Source organism: Schistocerca piceifrons, chromosome 1 (genome assembly GCF_021461385.2).
Source record: "Schistocerca piceifrons isolate TAMUIC-IGC-003096 chromosome 1, iqSchPice1.1, whole genome shotgun sequence".
In the NCBI taxonomy this organism is placed as follows: domain Eukaryota; kingdom Metazoa; phylum Arthropoda; class Insecta; order Orthoptera; family Acrididae; genus Schistocerca; species Schistocerca piceifrons.
The window spans coordinates 183,568,411-183,589,584 of record NC_060138.1 but is presented as its reverse complement, the minus strand read 5'-3'; positions in this window follow the sequence as shown (position 1 = coordinate 183,589,584).

Below are 21,174 nucleotides of genomic sequence, written 5' to 3'. Positions count from 1 at the left end.
AAGTATAGGTCGAACGAGTGTTTTATAAGCCACCTTCTCTGTTGATGGACTACATTTTCTAAGGACTCTCCCAGTGAATCTCAACCTGGCACCCGCCTCTCCAACAATTAATTTTATATGATCATTCCACTTCAGATCGTTCTGCACGCATACTCCCAGATATTTTACAGAAGTAACTGCTACCAGTGTTTGTTCCGCTATCATATAATCATACAATAAAGGATCCTTCTTTCTATGTATTCGCAAAACATTACATTTGTGTATGTTAAGGGTCAGTTGCCACTCCCTGCACCAAGTGCCTATCCACTGGAGATCTTCCTGCATTTCGCTGCAATTTTCTAATGCTGTTGCTAAGACTGTAGGACAGGCAAACTTTCACAGGTGGTGGCGTGGAACAAACCAAGAAAGTCATGTTTAATAAACATTAGCTCTGACATGTTTACCTTAAGTGCTATGAATGAACACTTGTTCATCTTCGCTACTGTGAAAAACATCTCTCCTGCTGAACAAGTAACAATAACTTTTTAGGTACGGTATGCATTTTAGTGCCCGTATTTGGTGCACATTTTTTCCTTGTTTTCATCAATATTACCTCCTCGAAAATATGACACTAAGACCTTTCAGTAGAAGAGATGTATTTCACAGTATTGTAGATGGGCAACTTGTCATGTATTTTAAGGTATGCACTTTAGAGCCCATGTTTACTGCAGAAATTTTCTTGTTTTGGTAAACAATACCGCCTGTGAAAGTTTCCTCATCTACAATTGGAGGGTCCTATGCCAGAGTGAACCAACTGCAAATTACATGTTTCGAGATATTCAGCTCTAAAGTTCAACTACAGAAAAAAATCTGATGAGATATTGAGGGCAGTAAATGATCTTCAACAGATTGCTAACATATACTGAATCTTGTTTATTGGCTTTTCAATCAAAATGCACCTATTACAGGTCTGAAAGAATGATGGTGATTATAAGGAAGTGAAATAAAATTTGAATAAGTACATTGTCTCAGCACAGATGTAACTACTAAAGCACTTTCGTCACACATGTTATGTTTATAGCAGTCTTGTTTCATTCTTCAACAGAAAACGTCATATACTATAAGGAAACTGTGTCTGGTACATTTTATATAGAATTTTAGAGAATCTCATTCATCTTCTGATAACCCATGTTCACAGGAATTTCCAGCTATCTCTGCGGCACTTCGCAAGTTCTTGTAAAAATCATGGTAGATAGGGGGAATGAAGCACAGCATTGGCTCAAGATCTTTCTTCTTTGCACTCGTAAGTGCTCTTCCTCTGGGATGCTTGAGATTAAGTGCTATGTGGTGAAGATTGGGTGTCCTACCTCTAGCTCGTTTAGAGAAACTAACTTCATAGTACTCCACATCATCATTGTGTGTGTACTTGAACTGCATTACGTTGGGCTTCTCTTTGCTTACTCTGATGCATCTTATTTTCATCCAAGCTGCAGTTAGTCCATCAACTTTCTTCCTGTTTCTTAAAACTGATGTTAAGCTGTCAGAGCTGAAGAAATCGTCACGTTTCATTTCCACCACACCGAACTTTTGTTTCTTGACTCTGCATCTTTTCATTATGTTCTGGATTTCATGCATATGGTAAATGTTTTGGTTGTATCTCATCTTGTTCTCAATATGACTGAAATCAGTGTCATTGGGCAGATACCTGTGGCCTGGGATTAAAAACTTTTGAATGATTCCTTTGACATGCTGAGCAGGATCTTGAACGATACGCATTAGTATTGTTACCAGTTTGAAATTTCTATTTTGGCCACCACATGAGTCTGACCAAAACACAAGTTTCTTTCGTAGGATTAGCATTTAGGTGTTTCATAAGACACGATCCTATCTCATCTGGTCCTCGACCTGCTATTCCCTCATGCCAAAGGTGCATAGTTCCTTTGGATGTACCCATATCACGGATACCCAAATTGAAGCAATAAAGTTGACGTTTGTAATACACAACACCAGTGGGAACTTTTGGGAGCGAAATTGTCTTTTGCAGATCAAACGCAAGGACTGTGCATTCACCATTTATTGCTTTCTCTTTGTCTTTTCGTAGTGTTGCCCTTGGAAGGTCAACCTGTCGATGATGTAGCTCTCTTTCCATGTTTACATCTTCAAGAGCTTTCACATGTCAGAAGTGTTCTCTAGTGTATTTAGAGAGTTAGTTTTAATTTGAAAGATATCACATTTCTTGCATGTGTCTTTGTGTGGCAACTTAAATGAGAGATATAACTGTCGATCCTGCAGTGAGACTTTTTCATAACATTTGCAACGACATGTACAGCGGTAGTCCTTTAACGTTTTTCCCATTACCTTTTGTCCCGTCGATGATGTAAATGCGTTTCCGCTGTTTTTGCGAGTCTTCCGAACATTCTTTTTCCAGTTACCTGGATTGCTTTTCTTGCGCTTCACCCTAATTGGTTCTTTGGATTCTGCAAAAAAATAAAAATGTTTCTTAATGTAAAACTATGGCGTACATGTTCTCCACTTACATCATTACGAATACAATTTAGCAAGTAAAATAGTTAAATAAAAGTTGACAACAGATGTGCAGTCAAAACGATGCATTTTCGTATATTTCATTTGCCGAAGTGTATCAACTACGTTCCTAACGCTGACGGCATTCTCGATGTTCAGCGACTGTAATAATCGATCAGGAACATGTCCCTATCGGTAGTTGTGAGTATTCCACTACGTAGTTCACAGTTTAATCCCTAGATGGTAGCACAGCACATCATCATGTAGTTAGTTCACTTTTGCATATGACAGTAGCCTTCAATAATCTCATGCAACGAAGTAATGTTGTACACCATTCTTAGCCAAATTTATGGAGTTTTAAGTATAAAACATACCTTCACTACTTGATTGACGTGAGGATGGCACATATTCACCGCTGGAACCACACTCAATGTCAACATTACTGTCATCTGACTCTTCTGAACTCCTGTATGCAACTTCGTCTGCCAACTTATTACTGGATTTAGTTCACTCTGGCGCCAGAGATAAGTGTAGATCTGAGACACTCCAGAAGTCCCAACATAAAAAAATCTCTCAGTGTCCCTCAAGAGTCCTGGTTCGTTTTGCCATATGAATCTTTATAATTTTCTGCACCATTATCAATAGCTAACCTAAAATGTCAAAATTTGTAGTTGGTTCACTCTGGCACAGGACCCTCCAATTTGAGCAACAACAGTAACGCATACGTATAACACTCAGAAGTACGAGGACGATTTTCGCTGGCCGAGCGGTTCTAGGCGCTTCATTCCGGAACCGCGCTACTGCTACGGTCACAGGTTCGAATCTTTCTTCGGGCATGGATGTGTGTGATGTCCTTAGGTTAATTAGGTTTAAGTAGTTCTAAGTCTATAGACCTATATCTCTAACGCCGATCGGTTGTAGAATTTTGGAACACGTATTATGTTCTTGTATAATGACTTTTCTGGAGACTAGAGGTCTACTCTGTAGGAATCAGCATGGGTTTCGAAAAAGACGCTCGTGTGAAACCCAGCTCGCGCTATTCGTCCACGAGACTCAGAGGGCCATAGAGACGGGTTTCCAGGTAGATGCCGTGTTCCTTGACTTCCGCAAGGCGTTCGATACAGTTCCCCACAGTAGTTTAATGAACAAAGTAATAGCATCAGACAAATTGTGTGATTGGACTGAAGAGTTCCTAGATAACGGAAAGCAGCATGTCATTCTCAATGGAGAGAAGTCTCCGAAGTAAGAGTGATTTCAGGTGTGCCGCAGGGGAGTGTCGTAGGACCGTTGCTATTCACAATATACATAAATGACCTTGTGGATAACATCGAAAGTTCAGTGAGGCTTTTTGCGGATGATGCTGTGGTACATCGAGAGGTTGTAACAATGGAAAATTATGCTGAAATGCAGGAGGATCTGTAACGAATTGACACACGATGCAGAGAATGGCAACTGAATCTCAATGTAGACAAGTGTAATGTGCTGCGAATACACAGAAAGGAAGATCCGTTATCATTTAGCTACGATATAGTAGGTCAGCAACTGGAAGCAGTTAATTCTATAGATTATCTGGGAGTAGGCATTAGGAGTGATTTAAAATGGAATGATCATATGAAGTTGATCGGCGGTAAAGCAGATGCCAGACTGAGATTCATTGGAAGAATCCTAAGCAAATTAAATCCGATAACAAAGGAAGTAGGTTACAGTACACTTGCCCACCCATTTCTTGAATATTGCTCACCAGTGTGGGATCTGTACCAGATTGGGTTGATAGAAGAGATAGAGAAGATCAAACGGAGAGCAGCGAGATTCGTTACAGGATCTTTTAGTAATCGCGAAAGCGTTACGTAGATGATAGATAAACTCCAGTGGAAGACTCTGCAGGAGAGACGCTCAGTAGCTCGGTACGGGCTTCTGTTAAAGTTTCGAAAATATACCTTCACCGAGGAGTATATCTCGCGAAGAGACCATGAGGATAAAAAAAATCAGAGAGATTAGAGCCCACACAGAGGCATAACGACAATCTTTCTTTCCACAAACAATACGAGACTGTAATAGAAGGGAGAACCGATAGAGGTACCCAAAGTACCCTCCGCCACACACCGTCAGGAAGCTTGCGGAGTATGGATGTAGATGTAATTATAATAGTGAACTCGCAGTTCTGTATCGACAGGTTGTTCTGTAACAGATGTTACGTTTTGTATTATAACTACTTTCTTAAAATTCTGAACTTTGGCCGGTCGTTGTGGCCGTGCGGTTCTGGGCGCTTCAGTCTGGAACCGCGTGATCGCTACGGTCGCAGGTTCGAATGTGCATGATGTCCTTAGGTTAGTTAGGTTTAAGTAGTTCTAAGTTCTAGGGGACTGATGACCACAGATGTAAAGTCCCATAGTGCTGAGAGCCATTTGAACCATTTTTCGAACGTTTGTCTTGAATCAACAGTTATTTAATCTTGGTTTAACACATCCTAAGATGGGCAGCTTGTCGGATATTGGTTTTTCAAAGTGAAAAAAGCGATCGGCAGATTGTAATTGAACAGTTTTGTACAAATAAATATCGCGGAAAGTTACCGTAGCGGTCGCGCGGTTCCAGACTGTAGCGCGTAGAACCGCTCGGCCACAACGGCCGGCCAACGCCCTGAGCGGAGAAAATCTCCGACCCAGCCGGGAATCAAACCCGGGCCCTTACGATTGACATTCTGTCGCGCTGATCACTGAGCTACCGGGGGCGGACACCACTCGAAGTAAAAAAGTCCAGTAAACATGAGCTCTAAAATGCATACGTTAAGAACTATCTTCTATTGCAATCTCTCTTTTTTCATATTTTGAGAGATGGTAGTATGGACCAAAAGAAGAAAAAATTTAGTATTCACGGGCTCTAAAATGTATGGCCCTGCAGGCGTTAGCTGGGATAGATAGCGGGGAAATGCTTTGAATACGTGCAAGCTGTGGGGAGTCCGGGCAGGCACCGGTTCTCTAATAAAAGCCTTTTCTACCTTTAAAATTTTACAACTTTATTAACCTGATTTTAAAATGGTAAGTGAACATTCGTTATCATGAAAAGTAAGATCTTCTGTATAGTTCCTTAATGAAAGTTTCTAAAGCATTATTTATTCTACAGTCTCTTCAATAATGACATATCAAAGAACAGCTCTCAGAATCAATTTACATAGCTTAAAACTTAAAATCCCTTTTGTAACCTCCCCGCAAAAATAAAAGAAAATATTTAAATGTGAATGGACATCGTGCTATGTGTAACCTCCCCGTAATTATTTTTAAAAGACAATATAAATGTTAATGTGAATAGAGCCAAGTGTAATCTCCCCACAAATAATGTAAATGACAATAATTTCCCGCAAATAATGTCAAAACAATAACCTCCCCGCAAAAACATCTAAAAGACTATATTTGAATGTTAATCGAAATAGAGCCAAATGTTGTTAAGCTCCCACAAAACATCGTCAAATTGAAATAAAAGCGACTGTACCTTCGCTACAAAAATATTGAAAAATAATGGCCCAATGTAAACTCGACACAAAAATTGAGAAATGAACATTAATCATTAAACCCACAATAATAGGGCAGCATCGCTGACCTTAGGCCCTGTGCAATAATTAATCTGATAAATTGATTCTGGGAGGAAAAGCATAGGAAATATTGTTTCAATTGGAATGATTCTTTTCTTAAAAAAGATTGCTTTGAAAACAAAATTATTATTGGGGCATTTCTTGAACAAATTAATTACAATTAACAGATGTTATTGGCTGAGCGCAATGCTGCTTCATTACCTTATTTAACAATATACCTCGTCCCGAACCCTGACCAGAGACCCATGTCGACGCCCGCCGACTCCTCACACACGACTTCCGACTCGCAACTGAACTACATGCTGTCGCGACTCGCTACGTACAACAACTGCACTCACGCGCGGTCAAGCGCAGACTAGCAACGATAAATAACTCTCTGGTCAGAGATTCTGTCATGCCTCGCCATCGCTGCTACTGAATACACACGTGTTTCACTTTTTAAGCAAAGGAAAAAAATTGCATAATGCAAGATTAAATCAAATATTCTGACGCCACATGGCAATACCTAAATTTTCCTAGATATAATCTGTGATGTCTAAAGGCAATAAAATATTGATCACAAAATTGTAATTAAAACTAAAACTTAAATGCAATAAAATCTCATTACTATCAACGTACACTCAAACCCCGTAGCCTCTACGATGCGAACCTATCACAAAATATTTTCCTTCCTTTTAAACAGTTTACACCATAAAGTTACCTACATGTGATGCATACGACACCCAAAAAATAGCCAGCCGATGTGGCCGAGCGGTTCTAGGCACTTCAGACCGGGACCGCGCTGCTGCTACCGTCGCGGGTTCGAATCCTGCCTCGGCCATGGATGTGTGTGATGTCCTTAGGCTAGTTAGGTTTAAGTAGTTCTAAGTTCTAGAGGACTGATGAGCTCAGCAGTTAAGTCCTATAGTGCTCAGAGCCATTTGAACCATTTGCACTGGGTGTTGTATTGTCCTAATCATCATCATTTCACCCCCATCGACGTGCAAGTGGCGTCAAATCGAAAGACTTGCACCCGGCGAACGGTCTACCCGACAGGAGGCCCTGGTCACACGACTTCAAAAATGGTTCAAATGGCTCTGAGCACAATGGGACTTAACATCTGAGGTCATCAGGTAAACTTCGTAACACGGCATGGCTCTGACACAAATTTCATAATCGCTATTATTCGTCAATAATCCCGAGTGTGAAATAAATGCGCCGAATATTCGAAGTTTGTTTCGATTCTTTTAGCCATTAGCTATCCTATCGAGTAAAATAATGAAACTGTGAGTACAATAAGTCACTACGTGAATGAAACATCAACAATCGAGAATGGTTACATTAATACTTCATATACAGGGTGAATCACCTAACATTACCGCTGGATATATTTCGTAAACCACATCAAATACTGACGAATCGATGCCACAGACCGAACGTGAGGAGAGGGGCTAGTGTAACTGGTTAATATAAACCATACAAAAATGCACGCAAGTGTGTTTTTCAACACAAACCTACGTTTTTTCAAATGGAACCCCGTTAGTTTTGTTAGCACATCTGAACATATAAACAAATACGTAATCAGTGCCGTTTGTTGCATTGTAAAATGTTAATTACATCCGGAGATATTGTAACCTAAAGTTGACGCTTGAGTACCACTCCTCCGCTGTTCGATCGTGTGTATCGGAGAGCACCGAATTACGTAGGGATCCAAAGGGAACGGTGATGGACCTTAGGTACAGAAGAAACTGGAACAGCACATTATGTCCACATGCTAACACCATTTTATTGGTCTTTTTCACTGACGCACATGTACATTACCATGAGGGGTGAGGTACACGTACACACGTGGTTTCCGTTTTCAATTACGGAGTGGAATAGAGTGTGTCCCGACATGTCAGGCCAATAGATGTTCAATGTGGTGGCCATCATTTGCTGCACACAATTGCAATCTCTGGCGTAATGAATGTCGTACACGCCGCAGTACATCTGGTGTAATGTCGCCGCAGGCTGCCACAATACGTTGTTTCACATCCTCTGGGGTTGTAGGCACATCACGGTACACATTCTCCTTTAACGTACCCCGCAGAAAGAAGTCCAGAGGTGTAAGATCAGGAGAACGGGCTGGCCAATTTATGCGTCCTCCACGTCCTATGAAACGCCCGTCGAACATCCTGTCAAGGGTCAGCCTAGTGTTAATTGCGGAATGTGCAGGTGCACCATCATATTGATACCACATACGTCGACGCGTTTCCAGTGGGACATTTTCGAGCAACGTTGGCAGATCATTCTGTTGAAACGCGATGTATGTTGCAGCTGTTTGGGCCCCTGCAATGAAGTGAGGACCAATGAGGTGGTCGCCAATGATTCTGCACCATACATTTACAGTCCACGGTCGCTGTCGCTCTATCTGTCTGAGCCAGCGAGGATTGTCCACGGACCAGTAATGCATGTTCCGTAGATTCACTGCCCCGTGGTTTGTGAAACCCGCTTCATCGGTAAACAGGTAGAACTGCAACGCATTCTCTGTTAATGCCCATTGACAGAATTGCACTCGATGATTAAAGTCATCACCATGTAATTGCTGATGTAGCGATACATGAAACGGGTGAAAGCGGTGACGATGCAGTATGCGCATGACACTACTTTGACTCAGTCCACCGGCTCTCGCAGTGTCCCGTGTACTCATGTGTGGGTTCATGGCAACAGCAGCTAACACACCAACTGCACCCGCTTCTCCTGTGGCGGGCCTGTTACGGACCCGTTTGCGTGCTGCGACCATATCTGTTGCATACAGTTGGCGGTAGATGTTTTGCAATGTGCGGCACGTTGGATGCTCTCTGTCCGGGTACCGTTCTGCATACACCCTGCAGGCTTCAGCTGCATTTCGTCGACACTCGCCATAGATGAGTATCATCTCCGCCTTTTCAGAGTTCGAATACACCATGGTCACAGTTCCTACAACACTACACTATCACAGACGTCTGGTAACACGGTGTACTACAGTTGGTCTGCGTGCAGAGACGAATGCAGAATAACAATAGCAGCCAGCGCTACATGCGGACACTGCGACAGCTAGACCAAACCACAACAGTGCACTACAGCCACACTCGTAAACACGGTCGTCATCGTAAACAAGTCCCTGCAGATGCTGCTCGCCGACCGTGGCCCGTGTTTGTTACAACACGCAACTGAACGTCGCAGGTTTCAAGCCTCGACTTTAGGTTACAATATCTCCGGATGTAATTAACATTTTACAATGCAACAAACGGCACTGATTACGTATTTGTTTATATGTTCAGATGTGCTAACAAAACTAACGTGGTTCCACTTAAAAAACGTAGGTTTGTGTTAAAAAACATACTTCCGTGCATTTTTGTATGGTTTGTATTAAACAATTACACTAGCCCCTCTCCTCACGTTCGGTCTGTGGCATCGATTCGTCAGTATTTGATGTGGTTTACGAAATATATCCAGCGGTAACGTTAGGTGACTCACCCTGTATAACGATTAATTTCCAAACATTAGCGCTATAAAACATTTAACTAGCAGATTAAAACTGTATGCTGGAGCGAAACTCGAACCAGGGACGTTTGCCTTTCACGGGGAAGCGATCTGCCGGTTGAGTTTTCCAAACACTGTTCAAAGAAAGCCTATAGTGGAGAACTTGTGTGAAACTGGGAAAGTAGGAAATAAGGTACTGGGGAAGTAAAGCTGTGAAAGTGGGTCGAGAGTCGTGCTTGGATAGCATGGTCGCACAGCACCACCCGCGAAAGGCATGTGTCCCAGGTTCGAGTGCCAGAGTGGTCTGGTTCAAATGGTTCAAATGGCTCTGAGCACTATGGGACTTAACATCTATGGTCATCAGTCCCCTAGAACTTAGAACTACTTAAACCTAACTAACCTAAGGACAGCAGACAACACCCAGCCATCACGAGGCAGAGAAAATCCCTGACCCCGCCGGGAATCGAACCCGGGAACCCGGGCGTGGGAAGCGAGAACGCTACCGCACGACCACGAGATGCGGGCAGAGTGGTCTGTAGTTGTAATCAGACAAGAAGTTTCAAATCAGCGCACACTTCTCTGCAGAGTGAAAATTAATTCTGAATTATCAGTGTAGTTGATCCATTACGAACAAGGAACGAGCATTACAGGTTAAGTTCCAAAATTCAAAATGGTTCAAATGGCTCTAAGCACTATGGGACTTAACATCTGAGGTCATCAGTCCCCTACACCTAGAACTACTTAAATCTAACTAACCTAAGGACATCACACACATCCATACCCGAGGCAGGATTCGAACCTGCGACCGTAGCAGCAGCGCGGTTCCGGACTGAAGCGCCTAGAGCCGCTCGGACACAACGGCCGGCGGTTAAGTCCACTAATGTGGGTTCTTACAAGCAATACACCACATAGGGTGTCTTCAAAATGATAAACGGTAGCAGCAATACACGCTTCCAGTCTGGTACGGAACGAATGCTGCACACGTGCTTGCGTTTCAAGCGAAGATGTTCGAGGAGGCTATAGTAATACGTCGTAGCATATCATCGAGTGTACTTGGTATGCCCTTGTAGACAGCGTCTTTCAGAATTCCCCACTGAAAATAGTTTACAGGTATCAAATCCGAGGAATGGGCCGGCTAAGGTGAAAAGAAAGGTTCAGAAGTGGAATTAAATTTTAAGGTGAAAGGATATCAATGATACGGTTCGCTGATGACATTGCTATCCTGAGTGATCTGCTAAATGGAATGAACAATGTAATGAGTACAGAATACGGAATGAGAATAAATCGAAGAAAGACGAAAGAAGCAGAAGTGAGAACTGCGAGAAACTTAACATCACCATTGAAGGTCACGAAGTAGATGAAGTTAATTAATTCTCCTGCTTAGGCAGCAAAATAGCCAATCAAGGACGGACCAAGGAGGACATCAAAAGCAGGCTAGCACTGGCAAAAACGGGCATTCCTGGCCAAGAGAAGTCTGCTAGTATCAAACATAGGCCTCAATTTGAGGAAGAAATTTCTGAGACTGTACACTTGGAGCACAGCATTGCATGGTAGTGAAACATGGACTGTGGGAAAACCAGAACAGAAGAGAATAGAATGATTTGAGATGTGATGCTACAGACGAATGTTGAAAATTGGGTGGACTGATGAGGTAAGGAATGAGGAGGTTCTGCGCAGAATCGGAGAGGAAAGGAACATGTGGGAAACACTGATAAGGAGAAGGGACAGGATGACAGGACATCTGTTAAGGCATGAGGGAATGACTTCAATGGTATTAGAGAGGGGAGTTGTAGAGGGCAAAAACTGTAGAAGAAGGCAGAGATGGAATACATCCAGCAAATAGTTGAGGACGTAGGTTGCAAATACTACTCTGAGATGAAGAGGTTGACACAGGAAAGGAATTCGTGGATGGGCCGCATCAAACCAGCCAGAAAACTGATGACTCAAAAAAGAGAGAGAGAAAAAAGGTACAGGTCTTCCTCGTCCAATCCAACCATTTGGAAAGAATTCGTGAAGAAATTTTGTAGTACTTCGTACACTATGGCCTGGACAGAAATAATGTTGGGACGAGTTTCCTCCTATTTTGCTGAGGAACGTATTTTAACATCAGTGGAAGGGGTCGTTTGCTGGCCTGTGTGGCCGTGCGGTTCTAGGCGCTTCAGTCTGGAACCACGTGACCGCTACGGTAGCAGGTTCGTATCCTGCCTCGGGCATGGATGTATGTGACGTCCTTAGGTTAGTTAGTTTTAAGTAGTTCTAAGTTCTAGGGGACTGATGACCACAGATGTTAAGTCCCATAGTTCTCAGAGCCATTTGAACCATTTTTGAAGGGGTCGTTTAGGAGGCTGCGATACTTTGCTCGCTCAGTGTTCTGTCTTTGAAACGCGGGCCTAAGAGCTGATGGTTCACTATCCCACACCACACTTTTACAGTACAAGGACACTGATGTTCCACCTGATGAAGCCAATGGGGACTGTCAACAGACCAATAGAGCGTGTTTCGGAGATTTATCTGACCACGACAGGTAAACGTGGCTCCATCGCTTGGCAAGAGACATGATACATCTGGAGTATCCTGTCTTAATGTCCATGAACAGAAGTTAACACGATTCTCATAATCGTTTCCATGCAACTCTTCAAGGAGAGAGATGTGGTAGGGGTGGAACCTATGCCGATGGAGAATGTGTGGGACACTTTCCTGACTCATGCCACTTCCTCGTGCGATTGCGAGGGATCTAACGTCCGGATTAACTGCAACAGTAGCAATAACTTTAATTTCCCCCTCTTCTGTTGTCACTTCATTCCTTATGTTACGTTGAGTAGGTGTTACACTACCACTTTCGCGTAACTGGTTGAAAAGGTAGATAAATAATTGGCGAGACGGTTACGTCTGTTGGTATATCTTGGCGCATACACCGTACGAGAACTAACTGCATTCTTCCTGCACTCTCCATACACTAGGAGCATGTCGGCTTCTTCTGCGTTGACGAATCCCATAGACCACTCACGACCTACTGCTTGGACTATCACGCTAACTGACTAGGAAGTCGTAATTCACTCAAGGAACACACAAGCAGAATGTATGCAAACGTAACAACATAGCACTTAGCAACTATGCATATTGAATGGCACACACGAGTGTCGGTATGAAAACTTTCCAAAATACCATATCTCGTAAACGACTCGCACTAGCAACTTGCAACAAACACCTCTGACTTTCTAATTTACCTTACTTTTAGTATGTTAAGATCAATAAACATTGCTCCATTTAAAAAGTATATCTTTGCACATTAAAAAAACTTTTCAAGTATTGTTACAAACTGCTGATTCGCTAACAATACGGGCCACTGACTACCAAACCATTCTGTGAAACCCACACCACATCAATAGCATTTTCCATTTCCGCAACATCTACTGTGTAAGTTTTAGGTGATTCACCCTGAATGTACGACAGATAACTCTCATCCCAATTTTTTGTGGCCCAATTTCTGGGAGAAAATGTGATTTGTGGCTAGATTGTTTTTCCTGTTGTTGTTGTTGTTGTGGTCTTCAGTCCTGAGACTGGTTTGACGCAGCTCTCCATGCTACTCTATCCTGTGGAAGCTGCTTCATCTCCCAGTAACTACTGCAGCCTACATCCTTCTGAATCTGCTTAGTGTATTCATATCTAGGTCTCCCTCTACGATTTTTACCCTCCACGCTGCCCTCCAATACTAAATTGGTGATCCCTTGATGCCTCAGAACATGTCCTACCAACCGATCCCTTCCTGTAATCAAGTTGTTCCACAAACTCCTCTTCTTCCCAATTCTATTCAATACCTCCTCATTAGTTATGTGATCTACCCATCTAATCTTCAGCATTCTTCTGTAGCACCTTCTATTCTCTTCTTGTCCAAACTATTTACCGTCCATGTTTCACTTCCATACATGGCTACACTCCATACAAATACTTTCAGAAACGACTTCCTGGCACTTAAATCTATACTCGATGTTAATAAATTTCTCTCCCTCAGAAACGCCTTCCTTGCCATTGCCAGTCTACATTTTATATCCTCTCTACTTCGGCCATCATCAGTTATTTTGCTCCCCAAATAGCAAAACTCCTTTACTACTTTAAGTGTCTCATTTCCTAATCTAATTCCCTCAGCATCACCCGATTTAATTCGTCTGCATTCCATTATCCTCTTTTTGCTTTTGTTGATGTTCATCTTATACAGGGTGTTTCAAAAATGACCGGTATATTTGAAACGGCAATAAAAACTAAACGAGCAGCGATAGAAATACACCGTTTGTTGCAATATGCTTGGGACAACAGTACATTTTCAGGCAGACAAACTTTCGAAATTACAGTAGTTACAATTTTCAACAACAGATGGCGCTGCGGTCTGGGAAACTCTATAGTACGATATTTTCCACATATCCACCATGCGTAGCAATAATATGGCGTAGTCTCTGAATGAAATTACCCGAAACCTTTGACAACGTGTCTGGCGGAATGGCTTCACATGCAGATGAGATGTACTGCTTCAGTTGTTCAATTGTTTCTGGATTCTGGCGGTACACCTGGTCTTTCAAGTGTCCCCACAGAAAGAAGTCACAGGGGTTCATGTCTGGCTAATAGGGAGGCCAATCCACGCCGCCTCCTGTATGTTTCGGATAGCCCAAAGCAATCACACGATCATCGAAATATTCAATCAGGAAATTAAAGACGTCGGCCGTGTGATGTGGCCGGGCACCATCTTGCATAAACCACGAGGTGTTCGCAGTGTCGTCTAAGGCAGTTTGTACCGCCACAAATTCACGAAGAATGTCCAGATATCGTGATGCAGTAATCGTTTCGGATCTGAAAAATGGGCCAATGATTCCTTTGGAAGAAATGGCGGCCCAGGCCAGTACTTTTTGAGGATGCAGGGACGATGGGACTGCAACATGGGGCTTTTCGGTTCCCCATATGGACCAGTTCTGTTTATTGACGAAGCCGTCCGGGTAAAAATAAGCTTCGTCAGTAAACCAAATGCTGCCCACATGCATATCGCCGTCATCAATCCTGTGCACTATATCGTTAGCGAATGTCTCTCGTGCAGCAATGGTAGCGGCGCTGAGGGGTTGCCGCGTTTGAATTTTGTATGGATAGAGGTGTAAACTCTGGCGCATGAGACGATACGTGGACGTTGGCGTCATTTGGACCACAGCTGCAACACGGCGAATGGAAACCCGAGGCTGCTGTTGGATCACCTGCTGCACTAGCTGCGCGTTGCCCTCTGTGGTTGCCGTACGCGGTCGCCCTACCTTTCCAGCACGTTCATCCGTCACGTTCCCAGTCCGTTGAAATTTTTCAAACAGATCCTTTATTGTATCGCTTTTCGGTCCTTTGGTTACATTAAACCTCCGTTGAAAACTTCGTCTTGTTGCAACAACACTGTGTTCTAGGTGGTGGAATTCCAACACCAGAAAAATCCTCTGTTCTAAGGAATAAAACATGTTGTCTACAGCACACTTGCACGTTGTGAACAGCACATGCTTACAGCAGAAAGACGACGTACAGAATGGCGCACCCACAGACTGCGTTGTCTTCTATATCTTTCACATCACTTGCAGCGCCATCTGTTGTTGAAAATTGTAACTACTGTAATTTCGAAAGTTTGTCTGCCTGAAAATGTACTGATGTCCCAATCATATTGCAACAAACGGTGTATTTCTATCGCTGCTCGTTTAGTTTTTATTGCCCTTTCAAATATACCGGTCATTTTTGAAACACCCTGTATCTTCTTTTCAAGGCACTGTCCATTCCTAAGTAACATTAATAAGTATTTGTCTTCGTTAGCCTATGCTGCTGCTAACAGAGCGCTAGATGGGGCACACGAACATGGATTGTAATGGTATAGACCAAATTTAGGCCAGTGCGACTTAAGGCAGCCTTACGCCTGGTTGGAGTCGGCTTTCGCTGAGGTGGAGTTTCGGCGCTACGTGGAACAAGTGAGCCTGAGGGGCGCACCGTGACGTCGCAAGCCAGAGAGGGCGCTAATTGGATTCCATTGCGCCTTCTGGCCGCCCTTCGCCAGCACGACAAAGCGGCGCCGGTTGCTTGATGCTCGGGCCCGCAGCTCAGTCCGCGCTAGCAGTTACCAGATCACTTCAGTATCCTCATATCGTCTAATGTCTGCAGGTATCTGCTGAGCGTTCTCTGTGTTAGTGCTGAAATGGTGCGAACACAACTGGCGAGCAACTTGCTCGCGAGGTGCTGATGACTCAGTCGGATCGCAAATGTGTGCGCTAAATGGCTCAGGTGCCGCCAGCGAGCACGTTTCTCGCAAGTGTACATGCGTATTAAGAATAAGGTTACTGTATGCGTGAAACCCTGCTCCGATGTAAGAGGCAGCGTGATGGCCCTATCAGGTCATGGTAAGTAAACAAATAAATAAATAAGTAAATACGATAACAGCCACGGATGACATTTTTTCCTACGGGTTTCGTTGGCACTTCATTATTTATTTATGTTTCTTTCCAATTTCCTTCTTCTAACTAATTCTGCTTTTCTAAGAGAGGCCTTTCAATATTACTTGAACGCAAGAGCTTAGGTTATACCTAATTTTATAGGGATTGTAATAAAATAGGTTATTTTTAGTTACTCCTCAAAGTTTTACTCTGTTGTCCATGGCCCATCCCATTCCCGTTTTATACGAGTATAATAACTATCTGTCAATTTTATATTAGAATCGAAAACAAATAATGAGATGTCTTTGTAGTGTAACATCGAGAAAATTTCATTTGCATGTCTACGTGAAAACACCTTTGAAATTACGAAATAGTCGCATAAATATCTCGGACAGTTTCTGTACTCTGGGGGCAGCTGCTTCGCGTGTCTGCAACGCGATTTTGTAAAGTCTCCATAGCAATACCTCTTCATAGCTCAACAGACGCTATTATTTTGGCCCACACCCGTTTGCGTCTTGCAGTTGAAGGCTGTCAAAAGCGCTGCCGGGTCTCCCGGAGTTCCTTGAGACGAGTGTAGGAGTGTTTTAGCAGTAAAGAATAAATGTGTTAGAACTTCATGCATTAATTGGCATTTTTTCACGTATCCCAATGTTTATGACATTGTATCGTCTTATCTAAACAATGATATAATTTTGTAGGTAAATCCAGCAGCACCCTTGCATATCGTGCTCAAAATGTGTTGCGAATACAGTTCCCGGCGGAGGTTCGAGTCCTCCCTCGGACATGGGTGTGTGCGTTTGTCCTTAGGACAATTTAGGTTAAGTAGTGTGTAAGCTTAGGGACTGATGACCTTAGCAGTTAAGTCCCATAAGATTTCACACACATTTGAACTTTTTTTGACTACAGTTAGTAAGAAACGCATTCATAAGAGTCGAGGGGCAAGAAATGGAAGCAGTGCTTGAGAAGGGGGTGAGACGGGGTTGTAGCCTCTCCCCGATGTTATTGGTTCAAATGGCTCTGAGCACTATGGGACTTAACTGCTGTGGTCATCGGTCCCCTAGAACTTACAACTACTTAAACCTAACTAACCTAAGGACATCACACATATCCATGCCCGAGGCAGGATTCGAACCGATGTTATTCAATCTGTATATTGAGCAAGCAGTGAAGGAAACAAAAGAAAAATTTGGAGTAGGAATTGAAATAAAGAAAGAAATGAAAACTTTGAGGTAGTAATTCTGTCAGACACAGCAAAGAACCTGGAAGAGCAGCTGAACCCAAAGGACAGTGTCTTGAAAGTAGAATGTAAGGTTCATCAACAAAAGCAAAACGAAGATAATGGAATGCAATCAATGTTTAGAGTATTAAATTAGGAAATGAGACACTTAAAGTAGTAAATGAGTTTTGTTATTTGTGGAACAAAACAACTGATGATGGTCGGAGTAGAGAGGATATAAAATGTAGACTGGCTATGGCAAGGAAAGCGTTTCGAACGAAGAGAAATTTATTGACATCATGTATAGATTTAAGTGTCCGGATGCCTTTTCTGCAAATATTTGTATGGACGATAAACTGTTTAGACAAGAAGAGAGTAGAAGCTTTCGAAATGTGGGGCTACAGAAGAATGAGGAGGCACTGAATAGAATTGGGGAGAATAGGACTTTTGTGGCACAACTTGACAAGAAGGGATCTATTGGTAAAACACGTTCTGAGGCTCCAAGAGATAACCAATTTAGTAGTGGAGGGAAGCGTGGAGGGTAAAAATCGTAGAAGGAGATCAAGAGATGAATACGCTAAGCAGATTCAGAAGGATGTAGGTTGCAGTAATTATTCGGAGATGAAGAAGCTTGCACGGGATGGAGCAGCACAGAGAGCTGCATCAAACCAGTCTCTGGACTGAAGACCGCAACAACAACTGTCAGTGGAAAATAATTAGCTTGGAGAAGGCTGTAAATCTTACGAAATTTGCAGAACATTCAAAACATGATACAACAGGCAAGTAGGTAAAAGTGCAGATTGTGAACTGTGTAGTATCTTCTTTAGTAATTGCGATCAGGTCTCGTAGACGGATCCACTACAGAAATACATTAAGATATACACTGCCCAGACACATTACTGTTATCACCAGTCAGAAACCTGAACTACAACCTTCTGCAGCGCGAGACGTACCGGGAGGGTGTCAGTGAGGTTCTGGGAGGTATCGAGATAGATACGGAAGTATGCCGACTCCAATGCTATTGCCAGTTGTGCTAGGATTCTCGGTTAAGGATCCATGGCGTGAACAGCGTAATCGAGATCGTCTCACAGATTCTCGATTAGATTTAAATCCGAAGAGTTTGTTGTTCAGGAGAGTACGATAAACTCACCTGATGCTCTTCGAACCATTCCAGTGAGCTATATGACACGGTGCGTTGTCCTGTTTGTAGATTCCGAAGAAAAACAAACTGCATGTATGGGTGCACGTGGTCCCCAAGCATAGATTCATACTTGTGTTGATCCATTCTACGTTCCAGGATGAGGAGATCACGCAGGAGATGTTGTCGAGAATATTCCTCAGTCATAACTCTCCCTTCTGGTTGCAGTGTATTTGCTTTCAGACTTTTCACACCGCACACGTCAACAGCTATCTGTCGGATGGAGCATAAACCGTGAGTTGTCTGAAAAGGCCACCTGTCGCCTTTAGGTGGATGTGCAGTTTCGGTACCGGCGTGCAAATTCCAGCCCTCGTCGCCGATGAGCAGCAGTCAGCATGGGTGCATCAACCAGACGACTGCGGCAGAGCTCCGTACGCAGCTACATTCGCTGAACGGTCGTTGAGGAGATGCTGCTGGTAGCCCTAGGCTCACCTGGGAAGTCAGATGCTCAACTGTTGTAAGCCTATTCGCCTGTACACAGCACCGCACCTTTAGTTCAATCCTTTCATCTAAGGTCCCGTGGTGCACAACAGTTGCTTCAGCGCTGCTTTTGGAAAGCTCCATTTTGCCATATAGGGTATACTTTAACTACGGCGGCACACGAACAGTTTACAAACTTAGGCGTTTCGGAAATGCTTGCACGCTGTTCCCGAAAGTCAATGATCATGCCGCCCTTTTGGAAGTCGGATTAATATCTCCGTTCCCGCATTACGAAAACGGCTGCACTGTTTCCCGCGTCCCTCTGACACCCTCTTCTATACCGTCCACTGCTATTGCTGCCACTTGCCGTCTGCGAGTGGTTATCGCACCTTGACGTCGCACATTAATGTGACTGGAGTGTGTGTTTTTCAAAGCGTATTAATTATCAGGAATCATTTCGAATTATTTTCACATGAGTTTAAATAATGACCCTCTCTCTCTCTCTATCTATCTATCTCTTACACACTCACGCTCTCGCTCTGTTCTTTTCTTTTTTAATATCGCATGATATTTTTCAAACAATTAGTGCAAGTAGCAACTAGTCTTATGTTTGCACACTGAAATAGCAGTTACCTCCACGTAGCAGAGATTTGGAGGCAGATCGTCTATGCAGTACAGCTCTTATGAGACTGTAGAAGGCTAAGCTAGTTGAACCCAAGGAAGTCATCCAACCTCCACGTGATTTTGTCGTTCTGCTGCTTACAGCGAAGGAGAAGCAATAGAGTAGTTGAGTCTTCATTTTCGAATCCCCCCCTCTCCCTCTTTCTATTACGCTTTGGTGCGTCTATGACCGACGTTTATTTTTAATATTTTGGTAGTGTTACAGATGTTATAAATTTTCTGACACTGGAGGTTCTATTTACCGTAGTAAAGGCATCTTACGTTTGCAAATGTCTTGCTTGACTGTCGCTACCTAGAAAGACTTTCAAAAACGATGAAGGAAGGGCGCAAAACTTGTGTCGTTTCTTCCAAGTGATATTTAGTTCCTTGCTTTGTAACGGAAATTTGCTTGATAAGGTGCGTTGTTTAAGACAATATTTTCTACCAGTTGACATACTTTCGACGGTTTACGCAACTTGTTTGTTAGATAGAACTGCCAAAAACACGTATTTTGATACGAGGGTTATTCAGAAAGTAAGGAACGATCGGTCGCGAAATGGAAAATACAGTTAAAATGTGATGAGGCTTTGCACAGATGCGTTGGGCACTGTGTCTAGTCCGCCTGTCGATAGCATCGTGTCGTTCTTTTCAGTTCTGAGTGAGATGGCTAGAAATTAGCGTCTCCTGCCACGTATGAGGGCCTGGCCAACGATTTCGCCTGAAGCTATGCAATCCACATAACATAACTGTCATGCGGTTCGTTCTACACGACAATTCTCGGCCGCACTCTGCAGGGGCAATGAAGATGCTCCTGCAGCGTTTTCGATGGGAAGTGTTTGATCACCCACAATACAGCCCGTAATTGGCTACCCCTGAGGTTCATCTCTGCTGAAATGAACCGCTGGCTATGAAGACAATATTTTGACATAGACAACAAGCTGCAGTCCAGAGCAGAAAATTGTCGAAAAGCACTGGCAGCTGTCTTCTATAGCGAGGGAATTGAAAAGTTGGTACAACGCTACGACAGATGTTTAAGTCTGAGCTGCAACTGTGTAGAGAAGTAGCTGGAAGGTGTAGCTAACCATTGCAAATAAAACAGTTTTGATTTTCACTGTGGTTTCCATTTCGCGACCTATCGTTCTTTACTTTCCGAATAGTCCTCGTACATTATCAAAGGGGACAAAAGCAACGCTGGGACTCTCCAGCAATCGGAAATCTGACGGCATTGGTAACAGATTCGTAGTCCTTCCCAGTATGGAAACTATGAACAGCGATAACTGTGCACACGTGCAAGGTGAACATTTTCGTCCTAGAAGTGAAAATCTGATTTTAAGTTTAACATTTCGTGACTGACTCTTTTTAGGTAGTTGCTCTTACTGCAACGTTTATACAGTATGCAGATGGCATCCCTCAAGTGTAATTCTGAAGGGGCTACAAAACACAAATATGTCAATGTCATATACTCTTTATTTACTCAAAACATGAATACTGAGTCATAGCAACAACAGATGTATAAAAAAATCTTGCATTCTCTCCATAGCCAAGGCAACTTTCTGCGCAGGAACAATAACCGTGACGATTTTTTTTCTCAATAAATTACGTATTTTTCAATCCGGTTTATGCAAGAACTACTTTCTTCTACTACATTTAATTCCAGTCCACAGCGTGGTACGTG